At 35.1% G+C, this 17,559-nt stretch overlaps 1 protein-coding gene across 1 annotated transcript in view; it reads left to right on the top strand.

Annotated features, from left to right (window-relative positions):
• LOC123285602 (ral guanine nucleotide dissociation stimulator-like) overlaps positions 1-17,559 on the top strand; it is a 372,006-nt gene that overhangs the window by 148,522 nt on the left and 205,925 nt on the right. The gene's annotated exons all lie outside the window — the stretch shown is intronic.

Genomic DNA, 17,559 nt, shown 5'->3' with positions numbered 1-17,559 from the left:
CAGGGCAGTATTTTTGAAAATGATGTCTGCTAAAGGTACTTTCTATTTCCTCTGCTCCAAGTATCTGACTCATGAGTTTGCAAGAATTTGAAGGTTATATTTAATACAAATTTTTCTATGTAAATGTTTACTGTGTTCTGGAATAAAGTTATAGAATGCAGTGCACGGCTGTGGTGGGGATGCAACAGTGGCAATCATAAGAAGGAATAATTTCCTAAACGGTAGACATCGTCTCTCAGATATGACAAGTAAACAAAGAGATGGCTTCTATGAGTCACTTTGGACTAAAAATAAAAAGGATTCGTACAAAAAAGAAAAGTATAATTGTCAAATTTCATTTAAAGCTGAATGTCAAAAGCATAGAGAATCAAGATGATTCTGTGATTAAGACTTTCAGGAGAATGTATGAGTCATTACCATCACTGTGTAGCTCAGTCATCTGAAAGAGCAGTATTTTTCAAGAAGAAGCAATATGAGAGAGTAGGATCCTGACAAATACACATTTAAATGATAGTCTAGATGGTGATGTATCGTCAAATCAAATCAAGGTGTGTTAAATAGCTACGTGTGGGTTTATTTAGGTTTGTCTTAATATGTAAATAGAAAAAACTTTGCATTGAAGGAATTTAAGCTTTACTAGGCAATAAGCTGTTATGGAGGCTCTTCCAGAGTTGGTTATATATGATGAGATGCACAGTAGTAGAAAATGATCCCAGTTTTTTGAAGAAGGAAAATTGAATTTATTAGGGGACATGGTATCATTTGACCTTGTAGTATAAAATGGGTTTTCATAGGTATAGAAAGTGTGGAAGTACGTATTCCAAGAACCAGCAATTCAAAAAACCACAAAGCTGAGGCCATGAAATAATGCACTTGGTGATCAATGTGCAGTTCAAGTGAACTGACGCTCTTTCTTCTTTTCCTCCCCTCCCCCTCCCCTCCCCTCCCCCTCCCCTCCCCTCCCCCTCCTCCCCCTCCTCCTCCTCCTCCTTCTTATTATTAGACAGAAGGGGCAGAAAAGGCCAGGATGGACATTTAGGTTGAAAATACGAGAAGATATACAGATGGCCCACAGACACGTGAAACAATGTTCAACATCACTAATTACTAGGGAAATGCAAATCAAAACTATAATGAGACATCACCTTACATCAGTCAGAATGCCTATAGTTACCAAGACAAAAAACAACAAATGTTGAAGAGGTTGTGGAGAAAAGGGAATTCTCCTACACTGCTGGTGGGAATGTAAACTGGTGCAGCCACTATGGAAAACTGTATGGAGATTTCTAAAAAAATTAAAAACAGAAATACAATACCATCCAGCTATCCCACTACTGGGTATTTATCCAAAGAATGTGAAGTCAATGATCCAAAGAGATTTATGAACCCCTATGTTCATTGCAAGTTTGTTAACAGTAGCCAAGATGTGGAAGCAACCCAAGTGCCCTTCTACAGATGAATGGATGAAGAGGATGTGGTATATATATACACACAATAGTATACTATGCAGCCATAAAAAAGGCAAAATTGTCCCATTTCCAACAACAGGGATGGACCTTGAGGAGGGTATGATGTTAAGTGGAATAAGCCAGACAGAGAAAGACAAATACTGAATAATTTGACTCATATGTGGAAGATAACAAACACGTGGATAAAGAGAACAGATTAGTGGTTACCAGAGGGGAAGGAGGTTGCTGGGTGGGCGAAAGGGACAGAGGGGTACATATGTATGGCGATGGATAAAAATTAGACCGCTGAGAATGAGCACGATGAAGTGTATTCAGAAACTGATAAATAATATTGTACACCCTAAATTACACAATGTTATAAACCATTGTGATCTCAGTAAGATTACTGGGAAAACAAAACAAAATAAAAAACCAACAAACGCATAGAGACAGAGATTGGATTGGTGGTTAGCAGAGGGCAGGGGGACAGGGAGGAGGTGAAAGTAGTGATTTGCACATGTGTGTGGTGATGGATTGTAATTAGTCTTTGGGTGACGAGCATGATGCGATCTACACAGAAATCAGAAGACAGTGATGTACACCTGAAATTTATATAATTTTATAAACAGTGTTACCACAATTAAAAAAGATACAAGTTGAAATTAAAAGAATGGAAAATGAAAACAAAGAAGATATTTTCAGCCATAAAAAAAGAACTAATGGAAGGAGCTTCAATTTTAATCTTAAAACTATACTGAGCCTCTGAGAATTTTCAGCTGGAGCTGACATTAACAAAGGTATTCATAAATGAATCTAGTGCACTGGGCACAATAAATTGAAAATGTGGAAACTATTCGGCTAGCTGCTAAATTAGGATAGTCACGTTAAAAGTAGAAGCATTGGTAATTCAAACAAAACATATTTTTTAGTGACCAAATGTAGAAAACATTGACAGCATCTGTCATTGAATCAAGATGGAGAAATCAAAAGTCACTTGAATAAATAGAATGTGACATTTTTACAGCACGTAATCTTAAAATGTAAAAAAAATCAATTAAATGTGAAAATATTAAATTTATAATATCACTGGATATTATTTTAATCATTAACAAAGGTATCACCTATATTTATGTTTTAATATAAAATACTTACAGAGCCATATTTTGTAAGCAATTTATATGGATGCTGATATTCTGCAAATAAGCATGTGCTTATTAAAAATGTTGAGATAAATTTAGCAAGCCTCTAACATAGGAAGTGGCCAAATAAATTTTAGAAATGTGACATATGTATAAAAAGGTACCCAACCTATTGGTGATCAAATTACTATAGAAAGTACATATGTTTTCAAGTAAACGCCAAATGTTGGAAATTTAAATTCTGAAACGTCTTAAACATGAATAACATAAAAATAGATCACTGAAGACACTGAGTGTGTCTGAAAAATAAATCTAGTTTTCCTAATCCACGCCAATCTTTATTATACATTGAAAATATGGAATATAAAATCTCAAAACATTTTTATTTAACGTTTTAGCAGAATATTTCACATTCTTTATCTTTTTATTCTTCACAACAATCTTTCTGAAAAGGTACCATAGATAAATACCCCATGCCCTATTTATGGAATATTAGTGAAAAGAGAAGCTAGAAAGAAGGTTGTCTCTTCATGGGATGAAGGAAAAAGAATGTCTCTTCATGGAGAAGAGGGTGTGATGAGCTTTGTATTGAACTGTTTTGATGAGAATGTGACTTCAGTACATTAGGTGGAAATGTCATCCAATGAAGGACATTATGACTGGAGAATGCAAGGAGGTGAAGGCGAGTGGGGAAGGTGTGTCCGTTACACACTCACAGATTACGGTTGAAGCTATGGGATTTGATGAGATGTGCAGAGTTTCTGGATATAGGATAAAAAGTGACAGACTAAAAGGAGAAAAGACAATGCGAAACCCAATATCTATTGTTAGATGCAAATTTATGTCTGAAAAAAAATCTAAAAGAATAGTCTGTTTTGTAAAAAGTACAAGGAATTTCCTTGAATAGCTTTCAGCAAAAAAAAAGTTAGATAATTTATCTATATTTGATCATTTTAGTATATATTTACAAAATTTCACTTTTATTTGAAAAATAATGTTGTAGTATGCATTGTTACACACGATTTCCTAGTAATACAAAGGCTAGTGTGAATATGTAATCCTGAAATAACAGGAGCTTCTTAGGAGCTACAAAAGATGGGATAACTAACATTAGGTGTTTCAGCTTTTTTTTTTTTTTTTTAATAATATGGATTCTATTCCTTCAGTTCCTTATTGGAAATGCTATGGTTTTGCTGGATGGCCTCCATTTGCCCATCCAGATATATGTCCCCATTTTCTGCCTGGCTCTGTGCCCAGTGAGGCTGACCTGCTTGGACTGCACTGGTGGGAACTCTTGCTTCACAGTTTCTGGTTAAGTTTTGCAAGTGTCAGCCACCTGCAGGAAGAAGAGGGCCCTCAGGATATTTCTTCCCTCTGGTCCCTGGGCTGGGCACTGCAGGTAGGGTGCTTCCCTGGACTGAGGGCCCCAGGCAGCCCTCACCAGATGACTCTCTCTCCAAGTCCGGAGACTGCTCCCTCCTTTGTTCTTTCAGGCCTAGAGGCAGTAATGGATCTCTTCATTGCTAAATCTTGTTTGACCTAAACCCTGCCCATCATTTTGGAAAGAACCTTAATGCTCCCTAGTTCCAGTTTGTATATGACATGTTTTCTCATGGCAAGACACCACAGGTTACAATCGTATATATTACCTTTGCCTTCTCTTGACAACAGAAACTGGGGAGGAAGGTGCAAAGAAGACACACCAAGAAAGAAAATAGGCAGAAATGTGCATTATTCTTTGCTTGTAAAAAATTATCTGTAATTTACCTAAAGTGAAATTCACTCTCTTGAGAGGCACAGCCCTGTGAGAATTGACAAATGCATACGATTGTGTAAACTACCACCACACTCAAGATACAGAACAGTTTGTCGTCTTCCAGAATATCATTGAGCTGCTCTTTATAGTCAAATGCCTTCCCCATCTCTAACCCTGAAGTTACTGGTCTCTTCTCCATCCTGTAGTTTTGCCTTCTCTGTTTCCACATAAACGGATTCACATGGTGTGCAGCTTTCTGAGTCTGGCTTCTTTCACTTTGCTTATTACCTTTGAGATTCATCGAAGTATTTGTGAGCATTAACAGTTGGTTCCTTCTTAATGTTGCATGGTATCCAATGGTACGACTGCACCATCGTTTCTTTATCTACTTACTGGTTGAAGGACATTTGGGTTGTTTCCAGTTTGGGGCAACTGTGAGAAAACACTGGTATAAACATTTGCGAACAGATTTTGTGTGGACGTAGGTTTTCATTTCACTAGGTTAAATACCTAGAGTGGGATTGTGGGGTCATCTGGTGTTTGTTTAACATTATAAAAACTGCCAGATATTTGATATTAACAGTCATTTTCATTTTATCATACAAATCTTAGTATCTTTGTAGAATGCCAATTTATCACGTAAGAGGGGATGCATTTCCAGACTTTCTAGCTTGTTCAACTCCTTTATCTACGAATCCATATGCCAGCAGCACACTGTTTTGTTCCATATAGCTTAATAGTAACTATTAAACACAGGAAATATATGTCCTCAAGTATTTTCCTTTAATCGAATCATTTTGTATATTCTAGGACCTCTGACTTAGCAAATATGTTTTAGATTCAGTTTCTTATATATTTTAAAAATCCTGCTAGAATTTCCATTCAATTAGGCTTACATTTAATCTATAGATGAACTCAGGGAAGAATTGCCATCTTTATGTCAAGTATTCCAGTTGATAGAATTGTATATTTATCTCTTTACTCTATCTTTAATTTCTCTGAGTCTTTTCCTTTTAACTTCCAGTGGACACATCTTATAAATTGCCAACTAAATTACTCCTAGAATTTTAATTTTATGCTTTTGTAAATGATGTTACTTTTTATTTTATTTTCTACCTGCCCATTGAGAGGTATAGCAGTAAATTTGACTTTTGTGTATTAACTTTGTGTCTTGCTACTTAATAAAATTACTTATTGTTTCTAGTATTCATTGTTTGGATTCCTTTGGATTATCTATATAGATGATCACATCATCTCTAGAAAAAGAGAGTTCTACTTGTTCCTTTCGAATTTTATGTTCCATTTCTTCTTTCTCATCTTTTTACACTGATATCTGGTCAAAGTTGAAAAGGAATGGTGACAAGTATATACTTGCATTGTTTAAGATTTTAGGTAGAAATCATTATTATTATTTTTTCACCACTGAGCATTTGTCTTTCTCTTCTTAGTTTGCTGAGAGGTTTTCCATGAATTTTTAAAAGTTTTTTCACATGATTTCTTTGCCTCTATTAAAATGATCATGTCTTTTCTTATATATTATTTTAATATAGTGAAGTGCATTAATTTTCATATATTAAACAAACCTTGCGTTCCTGGAATAACACCCAATTTTTTCAAGCTGTACTACTCTGTTTTAACCAGGCTAAAACAAAGTTTATCAACGACTGATTTGACCTGATATTGCGTAAAGGAGGTCAAGATAGTTCTTTTCCTCCATATTAACTTGGTCAGTTACTTTTGTAAAGATTTAAAATGAGAGTGGATGGTACAGAGAGTCCCCGTGTACTTCCTTCCCAAACTCACAGTTTCCCGTGTGATTAACATTTTCTTTCAGTATGGTGCATTTGTTACAAGTGAAGAACAACCAATATTGACACTTTATCAGTAACTAAAATTAATTTTGTTAGGATTCATGCTTTGTGCTGTACGGTTGTATGGATTTTGACAAATGCATAATATTGTGTATCCACGATTACAATAGTGTGCAGAGTAATTTTTCTGCCCTAAAAGTCCTTGTTTTCCACATATTCATCCCTCCTCCCCTCTCCCCAAAACCACTGGCAACCACGGATCTTTTTAATGTCTCTGTAGTTTTGCCTTTTCCAAAATGCCATTTAAGTGGAGTGATATAATATGTAGACTTTTCAGTCCGACTTCTTACCCTGGGAAATATAAATTTAAAGTTCCTCCATGGTGTTTTTTGTGGCTTGATAGCTCATTTATTTTTTTCTATGAAAATATCCCAGTGTGTGCATGTACCACAGTTTTTTCATCCGTTCGTCTATTGAAAGACCCATTTTCTGACTCACAGCATTTTCCTTCTTTCTGAAGAACTTCTTAACGTTTCTAACAAGGCAAGTTTATTTTCTGAGTCTGTTTAAGAATTATATTTGTCTTTCTTCAGACGTTAGAAGTTTCTTTGTGGGAAGTTGCTTACTCAACAAAAAATTTTTTATTATTTTTCATGCATATAGAGATATTCAGATTTTCTATTTCTTCATGGGTCATTTGTATCTTTCAAATAGTTTGCATATTTCATCCAAGTAGTCAAATTTTCTGGCATAAAATTTAATACCATCTCTTTATTATCTTTTTAATGTCTTAATAACTATGGAAGTTCCCTCCTCCATTCTCCATACTATTAATTTTTGCGTTTGCTCATATTTGTATTAGCCTAATTAGAAGTTCATCCCTCTTATTGATATTTTTAAATAATCAGTTTTTCATTTTATTAATTTTCTTCATTGTTTTTCTATTTTCTATTCCATTGATTCCTGTTCTTTATTAGTTTCTTTTATTTGTTTACCTTTTGTATAATTTCCCCCCCCTTTTTAAAGTATTTTAACCAGGAATGTCAGACCATTGATTTTATGACATTTGTCTTCTCCAATATTATCATATATGGCTTTATTTTACATTGTAAACACTACTGTATCTGGATTTCAACCATTTTGAATGTTGTATTTTTACCATTACGCCTGTTGAAATATTAAGAAAATATTGTGAGAAACTTTCACAATATTTTCTTAATATTGTGCTCAAGCAGAGGGGACACTTCTCTACAAAATGAATATGTAAGCCCTCGGAACAAACCAATGTAGAGATGCCAGTGTGGAATGTCACTGAGAAGTTCAAACAAGGACCATGAGAAATGGAAAATCTTTTACAGGCTGCATGAGACCTGGAGACAGAACACAATGTGAGTTGACCTTGGAAGATATGACAAATATCTGCATGACTAAGCTCTGAGCTTGGCACAAGGAAAATGGATGACACCAATAGAAAAGATCACAGGCCTTTCCTTAATATTTTTGATGTGGTAAGCATCAAGGCCTTGATCATCATGTGGGAGGAGAAGGGAAAGGAACATTACTGTAACTAAATGTTTTCCTATTCCAGGTTGGGTCAATTTGAGTGCAATTACTTCCACTTAGGACAGTAAACTTTGTGGCGTTGCCTGCTTCTGAGTCTTGAGGAGCAATTTTCACTGGTTAAATTTTGCAAACAAAACCAGCAATGTATAAAATAACCATACTGAAAATCTCTTAACAAAGCATTAATATCAATCTCTGCGTGTGGACTCAACTGATTTATGACAAACAAGTTCTAACTGTTTGAGCAAACTGACCTAGAGACAAGCAACTCCAGTCACTGTTGATTTGGGGCATGCTGCCGGTTTGTGAAGAATGAGAAATGATCCTGCAGAATACTTTATAGTGCTGGGGCAGATAAAATGCAGGCAGTATTTTGCGCAGAAAAAAAGGGGCAATAAAAGGAGCTTTATTAGAGGTTGTCAATAAAATAATCATTTTTTTCTCTAATTCCAAGGATAATGCTGAGAAAAGGAAGTTCAAAGACAATGATATTAAGGCCCTGTATTTCAGATTCTAGATTCATTTTACAAAGTGGACAATTTTATGGAAAGAAGATTCACAAAGAATTAAAGTTTGGACAAAATCCAGCATTACGATTTTCCACAAAATCTTGAGCAAAACAATACACACTGTGCTTTTTCTTAGACCCATGCGGCATGATGCAATCTGTACAATGCATTAGCTTTGTAATAAGAAGCTTCAGATCCACGAGTCAGTGGTTAGCACTCTTGACCTATGATGTGGTAGGTACCTAAACCCATCCCAGTATAGCGATTTAGACGGTTTTGTGGCACAGAGCTGGCTGTGGGCATGGCCTGCAGAAGAGAACATCGTGACAGTGCCTTTGGCACTTTATTCCTAAGTAATCTGTTAACCTATCAACACATTTCACTATATGATCTTTGGAATAATGAAACTTTAATTATTCAGATACCTTCAAAAATTGGAACCTCACACACTTCATGCATTTTAGATATGTGATGAATGTTTGGCAGACTGAGAATTAGTAGCCTTGAGTACTCGTAAACTGGGGATGCACTGGGGCATTTTCATTGGCCCACTAAGGGGAAAAGAGGAGAGGGCCGCTCTACTTTCTTACACATCGTACAGTGAACAAGAGAAAGCATGCTTCTCCACCTGAGTAAATTAACCTAAGCCTGATCTTGCTTAGTTTACAAGAGAAAATTTTCCAACAATTGTTAAGAGTAGAGGAGAATGTCGTGCCAGTTATAAAGTTTCCCCAAATCATATAGCCAACAATGCTTTACCACAGGTCTTCAAAAGATCTTTTCCCTTCTCAACACTTTGCCACTTGCTCATTTCCAAAAACAGTTCTGCTGCTGCTGGCAAATTCTCTGTGCTCCTGTAAAAGGCCTGGTCTCCTGAGCCACAGAAACACACGCTGTAAAATGGGAGAACATTTGCTTTCACTTCTCTAGAAACATCCATGTACTATAAGGATTAAATCCATATCCATTTGTTTAAAAGTTCTCTTATCTCCCAAAGCCAAATGGTTACACCCTAAGATGGGCACCTAAGTTAGTCAGGGTGGACCACTAAGACATCTCCCTAGGGACTGTCATTTCAAGGAGAAATAAGACGCAAGGGTTGGAGACACCTCTAGTTGATAAAAGCCAAAACCATGAGGCTGTCTGACTCCCGGAGAGATTATTTACATGCCAAAGGGTTCAGTTAGGATTCAGGCCCATTATATTTCAGGAGGGAACAACTGCCCCCTTCCCCTTTATAAGCAGAAGTGTGTCATTTTCCCCCATATCTTGCCTATGAAGTGTCCAGCTACTCATTAGGACAACTGACCTGGCTCTCATCAGGTTGCTCTAGGGGTAAGGACTAGGGCAACGGGCACCAACAGACATATTACTTACTGGGAGGCATTTCATGAGAAATCTGTCTCTTATCTAGAATACCCTATGTACACATTCAGGATTAAATTAATAAAAATGAATGTTAAAAGCCAGTGGGAGCTATCTTTCACCATTGCCTTTATTTCCTCCTGTTCTCCTTTTATGGTTTAAAGTGCCCCAGAAAAATATTTTCTATTTAGAGACAAATTGTACATTTTAATATGATATTTAAATTATGTAAGCCTATTTACATTTTTACATTTGATATCGTTTTTTTTAACAACAAAAGGAATATCATGGGAATATTTCTTCCATGGGATCGTGGAAACCTGTGCTTTAGTATCTCATCCGCAACAATTAATCCTGGCTCTACATCTCAAGGATTGTGTGACACGAGAAAAGAGTTAGTTCCTCCTCTGAGGGAGCGATAGCAATTTTAATTGCCTTTAGATTGGTATAACGATAAAAATAAAAATTTAGCCATAAATTCACCAAAGAATTCATAGCACATATTCAGAATTTAATAAATGGAAGAACCCTTTGTTTGCTAATAGAAATTGTTAGTACTTTAAATTAAGTTAGCATTAAAACTTGGAAGTGAAGGAATACTTCACTTGCTGGTGAGTAGATACACATAAAGACACTTCTCTGAACATCAGCACTCTTGTTTTTCTTTTCAATTATTTTATTGAGGTCATAGTGGGTTATAACATTGTGTAATTTCATGGTACATTATTGCTTATCAGTTTCTGTATAGACTGCATCATGCTCACCACTAATAGTCTAGTTTTTATCTGTCACTGTACATATGTGCCTGTTTACCCGTTTTGTCCAGCCCTCCAACGCTTCTCCTCTGGGAACCACTGATGTGTTCTCTTTGTCCACATGTTTGTTTGTCTCCCACATGCGATTGAAATCATGCAGTATTGGTTTTTCTCTGTCTGGATTAGTTTGCTTAACATCACACCCTCAAGGCTCATCCATCTTGTTGCAAATAGGACAATTTTGTCTTTTCTATGGCTAAGCAGTATTCCATTGTGTATATTTACCATATTTTCTTCATCCATTCATCAGTTGATGGGCACTTGGCTTGCTTGCATGTCTTGGCTATTGTGAATAATGCTGCAGTGAACATAGGGATTTATAAACCTCTTTGAATTGTTGACTTCAAGTTCTTTGGATAAACATCCTGTAGCGGGATAGGTAGGTTGTTTGGCATTCTATTTTTAACTTTTTGAGAATGCTTCATACTGTTTTCCATAGTGGCTACACCAGTTTGCATTCCGACCAGGAGTGTATGAGTATTCCTTTTGCTCCGCATCATCTCCAACATTTTTTACGTTTTGTCCTGGTAATTATAGCCGTTCTGATCAGCGTAAGGTGATATCTCATAGTTTTGATTTTCATTTCCCCAACAATTAGTGATGTTCAACATTTTTTCATGTGTCTGTTGGCCATCTGGATATCTTCTTTGGAAAAATGTCTGTTCATATCCTTTGGAGCAGAAATAAAGAAATGGAAAGATATTCAATGTTATGGATTGGAAGAATACACATAGTTTCAATGCTCAGGGGCTGGCCAGGGGGTGCAGTGGTTAAGTGCACATGTTCTGCTTTGGCAGCCCAGGGTTTGCTGGTTGGGATCCCAGGTATGGACATGGCACTGCTTGGCCATACTGTGTTAGGCATCTCACATATAAAGTCGAGGAAGGTGGGCACGGATCTTAGCTCAGGGCTGGTCTTCCTCAGCAAAAAGAGGAGGATTGGCAGCAGACATTAGCTCAGAGCTGATCTTACTCCAAAAAAAAAGTCCATATTAGTGAAAGCAATCTACAGATTCAATGCAATCACAGTCAGAATCCCAATGACATTCTTCACAGAAATAGAACAAAGAATCCTAAAATTTATATGGAACAATAAAAGACCCCAAATAGCCAAAGCAATACTGAGAAAAACGAACAAAAGTGGAGGCATCACAATCCCTGACTTCAAAGAATACTACAAAGCTATAGTAATCAAAACAGCATGGTGCTGGCACAAAAACAGACACACAGATCAATAGAATAGATTTGAAAGCCCAGAAATAAAACCACACATCTATGGGCAGCTAATCTTTGACAAAGGAGCTGAGAACATACAATAGAGAAAGGAAAGTCTCTTCAATAAACGGTGTTGGGAAAACTGGACAGTCCCATGCAAAAGAATGAAAGTAGACCATTATCTTACACCATACACAAAAATTAACTCAAAATGGATTAAAGACTTCAATGTAAGATCTGAAACCATAAAACTCCTAGAAGAAAATATAGGCAGTACACTGTTTGACATCAGTCTTAGCAGCATCTTTTTGAATACCGTGTCTACTCAGACCTGGGAAATAAAAGAGAAAATAAACAAATGGGACTATGTCAGACTAAAAACCTTCTGCAAGCAAAAGAAACCATGAACAAAATGAAAAGACAGCCCACCAACCAGGAGAATATATTTGCAAATCAAGGGGTTGATTTCCAAAATATACAAAGAACTCATACCACTCAATGACAAAAAAAGAAACAAACTGATCAAAAAATGGGCAGAGGGTGCGCACAGACATTTTCCCAAAAAAGTAGTCTTGTTTCTTTACCATGCAAATCCAATATCTTCCACCGTAGTATCGTTTCTATTACTCTCAGAAAACAAGGATCTTTATGGAGGAACGTGGAGGGGACTCATACTACTGTTTTACATTATTATTATTTTTCTCTTCATGGATTGCTGCCGATGCTGCTGCTAATTGTCTCTTAACCAATGCTGTCTGATACTTCTCTTTGTCTATCTGAATTTCTTCCTCTTCTAATAATCTACTTGCACAGGCGATCATGGGTCCTGAAGTAGCTCTGCTGCCCTCCGGAAAGTGGTTCTTGATTTCAACCACATTCTTGCTTCATTAGAGAACACAAACAATGAAATGGTGAGCAAAGTTTGAGGCTGGAAAGGCAAAGTCCCATAGTAACATTTAGGCTTTTCTTTTAGTGTATGCCTTACTCTTCAAAACATCTTCACACGTGATAATTTCCAAAACTTCCTGAATAGCAATGTAAATCAGGTTCCTGTTCTTTCTATAGGAATCTATCTTTTCATGCAAATTAAAGGATATGGTTTCTTATTAATGCTCAGTGTCCCTGAATATTAGCAAACAATCAGAAGCTGGACTACCTGGTATACATTAGAGAGACCAAAAAAGTATGATGAACTAATTTGTGAGTGTATTTAGCACAATCTCATCTTTTACAGACAATATATTCTATGGCACTTGCAATTAGAATAACTATTTTTCCCTGAACTGAGATAAACTTTTGTTCTATTAGATATAGAAGGCCACTTCTAGCTGGAAAAAATAGGAGGAAAAAATGAGAATTTTAAGTTTGAGTTGAAAAAAGAGTGAGTTAAAAGTCAAGAGAACAGAGTGGAAGTATTTGTACTTGATCTGCTAAGGATACAAGCTTAACTGCATTTATAAAAAGGGCTTGGACTGTTGCGAAGTCACCATGGACACGGTGAAGATTACACAGTGAGTCTTAAATTTCAAAATGATTTACTCAGATCAAAATTATTAAATAAGATTTTAAAAATTATTTGTCAAACATGTGAGAAACTCTGTGTCTTTGGAAACATAATCATATTATTGATATGAGGATCATAAATTTTAACTACTATTATTAGAATGGTATTCACCATAAAATAATATACCATTGAGAAAAAATATAGTTAAGGAGTCTTTAAAAAGTTTCTATAACATAAGAAATTATGGAATGAAGATCTTCCATAGAGTCATATTAGTTCTGAAATAACATGGGTGAAATGTTATTGAGTTTTATCAAAAAGAGGAGGTTTGGCGGTAGATGTTAGCTCAGGGCTAATCTTCCTTAAAAAAAAAAAAGAAAGAAAAAGATGTCTCTGCTAGTCTGCTGATACATAGAGGATGGGAAACAGATGAAACAAACTGGCAATCTCCAGCTTGGAGCTAAGCCAAGATGAACCTACCCTAAATAAACTTATGTACAAATACACAGATGAAAATGAATGATTCCCATTTAAGGATCCAGAATTTTGGGGTAGTTTGTTTCACAATATTATTTTGGCAACATTTGACCGATATAGAATAACACAGTGGAAATTGTAAGTTAGATTCAAGATATAGAGAGACTTTTATTTTAGATTTCATTTTTCTATAAGAAACTGTTCATTTTTGCATTTGTATACGCATCCACATGTTAGGGATAAACTAAACAAGAGCTTTAATTTACAATTTGATTTCAGTGTCAGTATTTAGAAGGCTCTATTACATGGTGACTTCAACATTGTTTCTGGTCTTGACCTTAAAGAAACAGACAGCCAATTATTTCTCCAGCCAAAATGGCTTCACCTGGGATCAGCAAAGAACTGCAATTTGGAGTCTGCAACTATGGCGAGCCACATGCAAGTCCTGAGCAACAAGGGGAGGAGAAACCCTCTTATAGAGGAGCAAAGAAAGTTGGGAGAGCTATTGTAAGCAAAAAGTCCATTGGAGGAGACTGGGAGATCAAAGTGTGGTGGCTTTTCGTTGGCCGTGTTGTGACAGTCTCTCCTTGGCTATTACTGGGCAGGAAGAGGAAGTCTTCTTCCTGTTGGGCTCTGCAATGGTTAATACATGTGAGAGCTCTCCTTTCTGGCCTCTCAACTCTATTTTCAGTGAGGTTTCTGTTTATTGATTTTCACACTGCTATTGCTGATCGAGCATATTCTTGACTAATAACTGTGAAATCTTTTAGGTTACCTTCATTTCAAATTAGAATAAAACCCCAATACCATGAGCAAAGCTTGTTGATAAAATTATTGCTAATAGCTGTATATTGACTTTCAGATATTGGTGAAATATTTGAGTCACACAAATGTTAAAGCTCATGAAACAAGCATGATGAAGTCCATGAGTGAGGTAGGAACTGCAAAAATTTAATACTTTTTTAAGCCTTTATTTGTGACTATCACATAGCCTAATGTTACAGAATTACTGAATGTGTGGAAGAAAGAAGCCCATTTTCATTATCTTTCCTCAAAGACAAGACACTAGTTAAAAATGATATTAAAACCATATTTTCATGTAGTTACAATTTTTGTTCTGGTGATGAGACCTTTTAAGATCTACCTTAGCAATCGTATCTCAATAAAGCTGAAAACAATTTTTGCCTTGTCACAAACTTGTACATGATGTTGAAAGAAAAGGAAAAAGCAACTACTTATAGTGTTTCTGATATGATACTTCATGAGGTATATTTGCTAAAATATTTAATCTAAATATAATTAATTCCTTAAACCTTGTTTCTAAATTATAGGAAATAAATGGAATTAGGAAGAAACCATTAAGTAAATCCAGAAGCAGGACAAGCTATAAGACAACTGTCATTAGTTCATAAGAAATTAATGTCACAAAATAAAAAAGTTGAAGCAAGTTCAGTGTCGAAAAGTGACTAAGAAGATATAACAACCAAATTCAACGAGTGAAATTATATTGTATCATATATCTAAAAATATTTATGAAGTCATTTTTGGAAAAACTTAGAGTATAAATATACTATCTAGGCATGAAGTATCATGGAATCTGTATGTGAATTACAAGTGATATAAAATAAATAAAAGAGAGACAGAGAAAAAGAGAGAGAGGGAGAGTGAGCAAATAAGGCCCAAGGTTAACCGTGAAATCTGTGAAGAAGGAGTAAAATTATTTATTTAACTATTTTATATACTTAAGTGTTTTCATAATAAAAATTAAGGGAAAATCAACAGCATAATTTCAACAATATCCAAAAAGTAAGTTTAAATTTCTGCTTACACACAAAAACCCCCAAATACTGTACTTTGCAAATAATAACACAAACTAGGGACAAATTTTATTTTACAAGCAGTCATAGTCGATATGCTTCTGGAACCACTCATTAACAGGCAAGGGGATTCTAATTTGCTACTTGCTCTAAAGAGCCCTTTACATTTTATATCAGGAAAGGTGCATTATTCAATGTGTGTAAAATAAAAGGCAAGACATAGTTAAAAATTCAAAGATTATCTGTCTATTTTGAAAACCAATCACATCCTTCTTTGGCCACATTTCTTGATTCATATTGTAAGGATGAGGTTTAATCAGGCAGCAGGCGTATGAGAAACACTAGAAGTAAAAGATATAATGAGGATGACAATCCAAACTCAATTCAGGAAATGTTCCGAGAGCATCTTCCTCAAGCTATAAACACTTTTGCTTTGTGAGATTATTTGAATCAATCTACTTGACCACAAACAATGAAATCATTCAAGTCCAAGTATGGAAAAAAAGAGAAATCTTTGTCAAGTTCATTTACTATTAGAGAATTAAGACAAACAACCTGGTGGCAGCCACTTCAGAGCTGACCAAAATCTAATGTGGTTCTCCACACCCCTCTGGAGAAAGTGGGTATTATGTAGAATGTTGCCATCTTGTGCGTGCTATGAGATCCGGCAATGCTGAGAAATAATTTTCCTTTAAAAAATCTGACTCAAAACACCTTTTGTAATTTATATTTGATAGTAAAAATTTTCAGTTTTTAGATTTAATTCTTAATCTCAGAAGCTTGTTCTTTTTAGCAATGTTTGCCATTGATCTGGTCTTTGACAGGGAATTAATTTTAATATATACCCATTTCATTTGGTAAAAATGTATACTTGCAGCATCACTAAATCATACAAATATTCAAATTAATTATAAATATTAAATACATTATATTTAAATGCATATAACCATTTTTCAAACACCTTATTTAATTTTAAAATTGTTGACATTTTATTTTTTCAAATAAATTTTATCTAATTTTATCTTCTTCAAATATTTAAGTACATCAAATAATTTTGTTATGCTAACTTAATTTTACCTTGTTTTCCATTTCATTTTTAACATATTCAGTTTACCTATGTAAGTGTTCTAGTATTAGAAAGTCAAAGAAATTGGCAAGTTATGATGCTTTCAAAGGGAAATTTAGTATTACTATCATCGATGGCAGTGATACTGTGAAGTATTAGAAATAACATACTAAATATTTGCAGATAGGGTGACTGTATAGAATGAGTCTTGAGTTAAGTGTGATGCTTTAGTCATACACTTTATTGTATTTGCTCATCTCTCAGAGGTATTCACTAAAACTGGGGAGCTAATCACGTGAAGAAATGCGCATTCTCCGTGCTTTAGAATTTCATTCCCTGTGTACCAAGTACAAAAACCTGTAGATTTCTCAAGGAACTTTACCTTCAAACTCTCTACATAAAAGAGCATTATGAATATTTTTATCAGCTGTATTTTAACATTAAGTAAATAACTCAAAGATTGGCTTGGCGTGTTTCTGGTTTTAAGTGTGTCTAGTGAAAATTAGAAAGGTCTTTTTCTTTAAATGATAATAACTTTGTTATTAGATGCTATTTGCCATCAACAGGCTTTCATTTATCATAACAAATGAACATAATTCTGTGATGTGTGAACTTTTGTATGTGAAATATTTGACCTCTTCCAGAGACACCATAATTTATGATATGATTAATACATAAATGCACCCATATGTTTATCATTATAATTTCCTTTTTTTATCCAAATTCTTAGAGTCATAAGTTAGTGAGAAAGTGATTGATGATATTCTTTCTGTAGGTTTAGCCATTTGTTCTAGACACCAACATTGAGATAAACATTGCTTTCCATCTGTACGGGTTGGAGTGTCTGTCTGTCTGCCGCAGGCATAGGAATACATGAATTTGAAATGTTGATCACCAATGTTGTCATTGATGTTTTCAATCAAAATCAGTAAGCAAAGAAGGCTTCTACTGATTATTGATATGTGATAAATTGATAACATGGCTTAAAAAGTTATCAATTAAACATTTTTCAAGAAAATTTATCAGCCTGTACTCAAAGCATAACAAGTATTAAAAAATGCATATGCAATTAGCT

The sequence above is a fragment of the Equus asinus genome, chromosome 5, assembly GCF_041296235.1.
Source record: "Equus asinus isolate D_3611 breed Donkey chromosome 5, EquAss-T2T_v2, whole genome shotgun sequence".
NCBI lineage: Eukaryota > Metazoa > Chordata > Mammalia > Perissodactyla > Equidae > Equus > Equus asinus.
This window is presented reverse-complemented; position numbering and strand designations above follow the sequence as displayed.